Source organism: Mus musculus, chromosome 6 (assembly GCF_000001635.26).
Source record: "Mus musculus strain C57BL/6J chromosome 6, GRCm38.p6 C57BL/6J".
In the NCBI taxonomy this organism is placed as follows: Eukaryota; Metazoa; Chordata; class Mammalia; order Rodentia; family Muridae; genus Mus; species Mus musculus.
This window is the reverse complement of record NC_000072.6, coordinates 78,908,636-78,917,823: the sequence shown is the minus strand read 5'-3', so window position 1 is coordinate 78,917,823 and position 9,188 is coordinate 78,908,636. Positions and strand designations below refer to the sequence as shown.

The following is a 9,188-nucleotide window of genomic DNA, read 5'->3' as shown; positions in this document are numbered from 1 at the left end:
GCTTGGCGTGGGGTGGAGTATGGATGGTTGATATTGTTGTTCTTCTTATGGGTTTGCAAATCCCTTAGGCTCATTTTAGTCCTTCCTCTAAATCATGCACTGGGTTCCCTGTGCTCAGTCTAATGGTTTGCTGTAAGCATCCACATCTGTATTAGTAAGACTCTGGCTGAGTCTCTCAAGTGACAGCCATATCTTTGAGATTTGATAGGATTTTGCTATATTAATGAGGATGGTTTCAAAACTTCATATCCTTCTGTCTCTACTTCCAAATGCTGATTATAGTCATGCACTGGGATTCTGAAATACTAGAGTTGAAACTTAAAGCTTTGGGCATGCTTGCCTCACACTCTACCAAATGAGCTAAGCTCCCAGTCTGTCTTCATGCTTTTAAGAATTAGTTGCAGACTTGGAAAAAGGGAAAAAATCTTAGAATATGTAACACATTGTGTTAATAATTCTTATATACTATTGAAATATACATGGCAGTTCTTTATAATATTCTATATTTTTATTAATATAGAATCAAAATTAAACCAAAAAAAATCTAGTAAAGGAAAAGTTAATAATAAAACAGAATATGGACACTCCTGTTTACAAGGAGAGCATTGGAAGGCTTTAATTCTCATAGAAAAAGAGTATTTTTTAGAAAATATCAGTGAAGATGGTAATTATTAAGAGAGAGAGATTCTGGGCACATTGTAAAGGTAGAGTCGGTATTCCCTACAGAAGGAATTAAACGTGAAAATTATTTTCTCAACTCCAATGCATTATTTATCATTTTATTCCAGCATTTTCACACTAGTGAGATATAAAGATTGCAACTGTAATAGATTTTTAAAATAAAATATCTTCTTTTCTTGTCATTTTTTTCTCTCCATGGGCCTTTGGTAACCTTTAACAGCATGCCCGGCATTACAGATGTTTCAAGCTATAGCCCATATTCTTTCCTCTATGGGTTTATGAATTCCAATCACCAGGGTCTCATATGAGCCAAGATGCACAGGCTGTTGCTCTCTTCAGAGAGAGCCAGTGTCTCACTCAGCAATTCTCTGTGTTAAAATAATGCCATCTGTAGCTAGCCAAGCTGTAACCAGCATCTTTTCTGCAAAGAAAGATGTGGCATTTTACCATAATTCATGCCAGGCCAGGTTTCATCTCTGCCTTTTAACAGAGGTTAAAAGCTTCTCAGTGATTTGGTAACCGCGAGTTGTACTGACTCTCTAGAACAAGTCAAAATCTTTGTTTTTAAGTTTATTTATTTATTTATTTATTTACTTACTTACTTATTTTAAACTCCTGATTTTATTCCCCTCCCCGTCCACCCTCCAACTGATCCACATACACCTCTCTGCCCCGCTGTCTCCACCAGGATGCTCCCATCCCTGCTGTCCACCCCTACCCCACCAGACCTCTAAGCTCCCAGGGGCCTCCAGTCTTTTGAGAGTTAGGTGCATTTTCTCTGACTAAACGGTGACCCGGCAGTTCTTTGCTGTATATGTGTTGGGGGTCTCATATCAGCTGGTGTATGCTGCCTGGTTGGTGTTCCATTATCTGATAGATCTCAGTGGTCCAGGTTAATTGAGACTGCTAGTCCTCCTACAGGGTTGCCATTCTCCTCAGCCTCTTCCAGCTTAACTAGTTTATTTTTCCATATTAAAACACTAGCCAATTTATTTAATAGCTTTATTAAAATTATTGGATTCAATGAGAAAGACTGAGTTTAAAGATCTTCCTTAGGCATCTCCATTGATACTTTGCATTACACATTTTCAGAATGAAAATGAGCACAATGGCTAAGGCCATAAGAGATTGGATAAGTGGATGTTGGATAAGTGGTTATACATAATGTTTCAATGTCTATCTGTAATCATTAGTAAAGTAAATATGGAACAGACAAATACAAAGAATGTATGAATGACAACTGCACACAGGAAGAGATAATTAACCTCTGGAGACAAATAAAGGCAAAAAAAAACATGACTTAATTACTAAGGCCTCAATCCACTAGCAAATATAGGGTAGTTACAACTCACATGCCTCAGCAATGCTAAGTTGTTCCTAGGTAATAAGTCCCCACCCTCTAATATCAAGTATCAATTCCACATATGCCCAAATACACTTTCTTGTCCTTTTCTTGTCCTGGTAAAGATACTAGTGTTGTACCCTAACTCATAGAATTTCAGACAGTTATATAGATATTGAGCATAAAAACAAGCCCATGGTATTCATGTAATTAGAAAACTCTTTTTATAAAAAAGAGGTAAATACGATGTGACAAAGTCACATCAGGATGCTTTTTAAGAAGCAAATGCACATCCCACTGGGAGAGACACCTTGACGTCAATCCAGACAGCATACCTGGCTCATAGCACTCATGAAACTGTTCATGGTGTGAAATTACAAAAAGGAAGAGGAAATAATTTACCCAGGGTGGAGAGTCAAACATCAGATCTGACTGACAGAGGACAAAAGCCCTAGGAACATCAGCAAACTGTGATCATAAACAGAACATAAAATATAAACATTCTAAAAGGCATTTTAAAGATTTATCCTTTCTCTCTCTCTCTCTCTCTCTCTCTCTCTCTCTCTCTCTCTCTGTGTGTCTCGCTGTCTCTCTCTGTGTGTCTCTCTGTCTCTCTCTCTGTCTCTCTCTCTGTCTGTCTCTCTCTGTCTCTCTCTCTCTGTCTCTCTCTCTGTCTCTCTGTCTCTCTCTGTCTCTCTCTGTCTCTCTCTCTCTGTCTGTCTCTCTCTCTGTTTCCCCCCCCCACCCTGTGTCCCTTCTTTGGATTTTGTTGTGTGTGATATTATTTATAGTCCATGTTTTCTTGGATGTAGCTAATCTCATTGAGAAGGAGTTTTCCTTTTTAATACCTTCTCTAAGGTTGAGTTTGTGGATAGATATTGTATAAATTTGACTTTACCATTAAATACCCCCCCCCCCCCATCTATAGTTACTAAAAGTCTTACTGGGTATAGCAGTCTGTGTTGGTATCTTTGGTCTCTTAGAGTTTGCAGAACATCGGTCCAGGCCCTCCGGCTTTTGGTCTCCATAGAAAACTTCTGATTTAATTCTGATGGGTCTGCCTTTATTTGTTACTTAGCCTATTGTGGCTATAAGCCAAAAAAGGTCATTGAGCTACACAGAAAATAATAGTTAATGCAGAGATTCATATATGGTCAAAATGTTAAGAATGCATGACTATTAACATGACAGGTGTATTGAAATCATCAGCACACAGCAGCTGTGAATATCTGCACAAGATTGTGCCTTTGACATTCCATTATGAAGAGAGGATATATCCACATGTCTCACTATTTTCTGAAGATGTATTAGCTGTTAATGGTTACTGATAAAAGGGAATGCCTTTGACTTCTGCCTTAGTTTGGGTTTTACTGCTGTGAAGAGACATCATGACCAAGCCAACTCTTACAAAAACAACAATCAATTGAGGCTGGCTTACAGCTTCAGAGGTCCAGTCCATTATCATCAAGGCAGGAGCATGGCAGCATCTAGACAGGCATGGTGCAGGAGAAGCTAAGAGCTCTATATCTTCATCTGAAGGCTGTTAGCAGAAACTGGCTTCCAGGCAGCTAGGATGAGGGTCTTAAAGTCCACAGTAACACACCTACTGTAACAAGACTATACCTACTCTAACAGGGCCACACCTTCTAATAGTGCCACTCCCTGAGCCAAGCATATACAAATCATCAGAGCTTCCCTAAAGGAATAGTTAGGACGAAGGAGAGCAGATGGAAAAGAAGGGAAATAGCAGAAGTTGATAGATAGTGAATAGAAGCTCAACCTGCCATACATAAAACTGTCAAAATATAAAATGACCAAGAATCTTCTAAGTAATGTGTAAAAAGGGAACTGTAAAAGATGTAGAATTTTCACAGGTAAGCAGAGACACTGATCTGCTAATTAACAAATTTTTGCTTCACTTGAAAAATTTACCATGAGGCTGTACTCATACTTATCATTGCATTTAAAGCTAAAAACGGTAATTCATCAAAATTCAATAATTCATGTTATTCTTTGAGTTACTAGATAGTGTTACTATCTTTAAAATTGAGTTCTCACTTTTGACATGATGAGAACGGCAGCAGAATGCTGAAATACCAGACGTGTTTTAAGAAGTCAAAGTCTAGTTACAGTGAGAACCAAGATGACAGGCTGTCATATAAGGTCACAATGAAACAAGTAGGGACTCAGCCAGGGTATGGATCTGGAAAATTGTCATCAGGGCAATCAGAAAGCATCAGAGCTCTTCCTAATGAAGCAGACAGTTCTTGAACAGTTGATCCAATAGTGAGAATAAGTTTACAGATCAATAGAGCATAAAGAAGCCCAGGTCTACAAAGTTGAATTCTTTTTTTGATTGTTTAAGAATAGTAGTTTTTGCAGGGCTGTGGTTGTGCATGCTTTTCATCCCAGCACTTGGGAGGCAGAGGCAGGCAGATTTCTGAGTTTGAGGCCAGCCTGGTCTACAAAGTGAGTTACAGGACAGCCAGGGCTATACAGAGAAACCCTGCCTCAAAAACAAACAAACAAACAAACAAACAAACAAACAAACAAAAAAAAACCCTAACAAAACAAAAAAGAATAGTAGTTTTTTCTCTTTATGTCTTTTTAAAAATCATTCAAAAGATTCAAGTAAACACAGGTATATTTTCTTCTGTGTGTGGATTTACACCTGTACTAACGATCTACATTCAGATGACTCCATTGTAACATTTTGTTCATAATTATATAAAGACCAATGTGTCACATGTGTTGAAAAGCTCCTTTAAAAATTAAATGCATTTTTGCTTGTCCTCTATGGTAGATTATAAATGTTAGAGAATGAAAAGACTGTAGTCTGAAGATGATGGTACAGATATTTATCCTTTGATTCCTGCAGTAAAACTTTAGCAACATAACTAGATAGTGGGCAAGGCCATAATGTACTAGAGGAAAGCCCTCTAGCATGCTCTGCTGACTTCTGTGAGACTAGGAGCTTCATCTTTGCCAGTCATCTGTGACTGTCACTGGCACACTCTAGAAATAAATCCTGAGACCTTGTTCCTGCACCTGGGTAATGATATTTACTGTAGTTCCCTAACAAAAAAAAGAGCTATGTCTTTTGTGGCATCTTAACAAGTCTTGTGGTTCCCACATATTTCTGTATCTGTTTGATATAATTATTGGGACTCACAGGAAAATAAATTTTATACAGTAATTCTCTAGCTTACTCTGATGCTTTGCTTCCAAATAACATATGGCTACTAGAGTCCACTGCACAATATTCGTCTGCATCAGCAATAAAGTTGTCACCAAGAGTTGACAATAGACACTTTGCATGGTGATAACCACCATTTTGTATTATAAAAGCTCAGAACTTTATGGGGCCTTCATAAATGTGATCAATTGCCACAATCAATTTGAAAGGCATTTTTGGTGGCTTATTTTTCTTTGCACTCCAACAGGAACTGCCTTACTGGTTCGTCTTAGGTTGCAATGAATGTGTGGATAGCCCAGGGAGGTGGAAATAGCAGATGTAATTGCATCTATCATGGTCTCTTCAATTCTACATCATGTATCATTATTTGTGTTATTGTAAGCTCACCATTGTCCATCAGGAAAAGATAAATTCTCTGTCCTATATAAACCTAAATAAGCTTTCCTGTCCTGATGTTCTCATTTTATTTTACTATTATTTAATCTTTCTCCTTCCTCTTTTAGCCATACTTACAGAACAATTCCAAAGGGCCCCTTCTCAAGCTTTTCTTTCTTCCCCCAACCTCAGTTTCAACTGCCCCAGCTGCTCTGCAAGGCTTAGTTCTCTGAGTTTCTCAGCCGCTGAAAGATGATCAATATTTTGTTAACAAAAGCTTAGAACTTCATGGTGCCTTCATAACTGTGATTCATTGTGACACTAATCTTTACTAAATGACTGAATGGATAAATAAATAAATAAATAAATAAAGCCACACTCTCCATGCTTTGACATTTTGATCTATTTAGGGTGTGTGTGTGTGTGTGTGTGTGTTTGTTTACTCATGACTGAACTGAGGAACACATATACAATATTGCCTGTTGAGGTGAGAGGACAATCTTGAGTGTAGGTTCTTTCTGAATTGTTCGTGCCAGGATCTCTGTCTGTTGCTGATATGCACCAGATTAACTAGTCAGAGAACTCCCAGTATTATTCTCTCTCTACCTTTTACACATAGGATAGCTGGCCTTGTGACACACTTGCTAGCTACTGGCTTTTGCTCAAGTTTATCTCCTGGGTGGTAAACCTACTTAGCTATTTCCCTAGGTCAACATTATGATCCTATAAAGTCTTTCTTTCTTTCTTTCTTTCTTTCTTTCTTTCTTTCTTTCTTTCTTTCTTTCTTTCTTTCTTTCTTTCTTTCTTTCTTCCTCTCTCTCTCTCTCTCTCTCTCTCTCTCTCTCTCTCTCTCTCTCTCTCTCTCTCTCTTCCTTCCTTTCGTTCTTTCTCTCTTTCTTCAGTGGCGAGCACAAGCACAGTCCCCTATTACCATAGATTACAAAGTCTTGTTTCCTACATTTGTGGAAATCATAGGAATCAGTACATCAGGAGTGCAAAAGATAAGCCTTGCTCTGAGAAAACCACCTTCATGATCATGGCATCTCCCCTGCTAGGTAAGTATATAGATCCCAATTCTATGCCAGTATTTTACATAAATTTTAGGGTTTGAAGAAATACAGAATATGTGCTGTGTGCCTGTTTCCTTTATGTTAGTAGGAAACATATATTATGTATTAGCAAAATTAGTCAGGTAGTTTAAAGAAAAGAACCACATGAGTTTCAGGAATATATGTAGTCTAAATATTTTTAAAACATATACCATCCTACCTGAAGTATTGGTATACACTTCAGATCTCCATTGGCAATTGCACCAACATTTACATACATACAATTGGCATTCACACATTTATTAACATGCAAATAAAACTTAATTAAACCTTTTTTTTTAAAAAATTGGAAGTAATTGAATCAAAATTAATGTTTTACAAAGTAATATAATTTTATTTTTATAAAAGATTTTATATACAGAATATTTAATTTAGTATTGAAATTGTTACTTTATGTTAAGTTGCAGTTTAATTAAACAATTTTACTGCAAATTAGGAATATTTATTATACACAAACTGAAACACTTTTAGTAAACAAGGAAAATATTTGTACTCTGCAAAATATTTATATATGTAAAGCATATTTTATTATACCTTTATTCATGGAACACCAAGTTTAGCTAAATGAACCTCATGTTTAAGATATACAATTCTATTTATCTATTTATTTATTTATTCATTCATTCATTCATTCATTCATTTTATTGGTTATTTTATTTATTTACATTTCAAATGTTATCCCCCTTCCCAGTTTCCCCTCCACAATACCCGCATCCCCTCCTCCATTCCCCCTTCTTCTATGAGGGTGACCCCCACCCACTCAAACACTCCCACCTCACTGCCCTATCCCTAGCATTCCCCTATTCTGGGGCATTGAACCTTCCAGGGGACCAAGGGTCTTTCTTCCCTCCCATTGATGCTAGATAAGGCAATCGTATGCAACATATGCAGCTGAAGCCATGAGTGCTTCTATGTGCACTCTTTGGTTGGTGGCTTAGTCCCAGGGACTAAGCAAACTTCAGTTTCTTCAGCCCTTGTCCTAACTCCTTTATTGGGGTCCCCATGCTCAGACTGATGGTTGGCTGCAAACATCAACATCTGTATTGGTCAGGCTCTAGCAGAGCCTCTCGGGGGACAGCTATACCAGGATCCTGTCTGCAAGCACTTCTTGGCATCAGCAACAGTGTTTGGGTTTGGTGTCTGCAGGTGGGATGGATCGCCAGGTGAGACAGTCTCTGGATGGCTTTTCCTTCAGCCTCTACTCCACTCTGTTGCTGCATTTCCTTTAGACAGGAGAAATTCTGGGTTGATATTTTTGAGATGGGTAGATGGCCCCATCCCTGAACTGTAGGCAATGCCTATCTATCCATTGGATATGGTCTGTTCAGGTTCTTTCTCCACTTTGTTGGGTATTTTGCCAATGTAATCACAGTTGGGTCCTGGGAGCCTCTTGCTTTCCTGGCATCTGGGATTTTCTAGTAGCTATCCCTAGTTCCTCATCCCCACTCCTACACCCCCCTGTTCAATTTCCTGATTTTATATACTTCTCCAATGTCTTCTCAAGTGTCATCTTAAGTCTAATGATTTACCCAGTGATTTTAGCAGGGAGCCACAAAATTTATAAATAATGTATTCACTTAAAGATCGATGCTGTTCTGTTTAATTTGCTTTCATCAAGAAATCAAATTACTTCTATAACACTAGAATGGTTAAATAAAGAGCTACACCTATTAACAAATGTTAGCTAATAACTAAATTTAGCTATTTCCAATATGCCAATCAATCTCTGGTGATTATTGGCCTCTTGCCTCACATACTGTTTTCTGACAGGGGAGCTGGATACTATAATGGTTTTAAACTTGGCAGAAAATTCTGAAATTCCCTAGGATTCCAAAATGGTCAAATTTGTAAAAACTCTGCCTGCAACCATTTGACAGAATTTCATTCCTGGTGTTCTCTTTTGGGATTAAGACAAGATATCTAAGGTACTGTGCTGCTTTCATTTTAATTCACCAATCAGGATAAAAGATACTGTATTTCATGAGAAAAATGCAATTTTAATTCCAACTTTGATCCTTCCTTAACCACAGAGTGTTCCTTGCAATAAAAACAATTTCAGTGAAAAGTTTGAACACTGATTCTTTATATTATTTATTTAAAAAAGAAGTAGATTCCTTGAAACGCAATGACTATTCATCATAGAAGGACTGGCATTCATGTCTGAGGGACATTACAAAAGGAGAGCATGGTCAGTTGGTCTTTAGAAAAGCTTTAAGAATCAGAAATCTGGACTGCTTTGAAATAGCGTCTACTGGGCACAAAAGACTGCTGGAGTCATGGACACATAACATCTATGGTTAACTGTACAAGATATGAACAAAATCAAATCTGTCAACTCTCCAGCATAGATAGGAGAGTGACTGAAAAGGCCCCATCCCAAGTATGGAACTACTGGTACCTGATAAGTTTCATAGGTGGAGAGGGTCACCTTTTTCAGTGTGCTATTTATAGCAGTGGTTCCCTTTTGTCACTTCTCATTGTAGAT

The 9,188-nt window shown here is 37.8% G+C and overlaps 1 non-coding gene across 1 annotated transcript; it reads right to left on the bottom strand.

Annotated features, from left to right (window-relative positions):
- Positions 1-6,493: 6,493 nt before the first annotated feature.
- Gm23727 lies at positions 6,494-6,657 on the bottom strand. Its single transcript, XR_003956638.1, has one exon. It is a non-coding gene; the product is annotated as a U1 spliceosomal RNA (small nuclear RNA).
- Between the last annotated feature and the right edge of the window lie 2,531 nt (positions 6,658-9,188).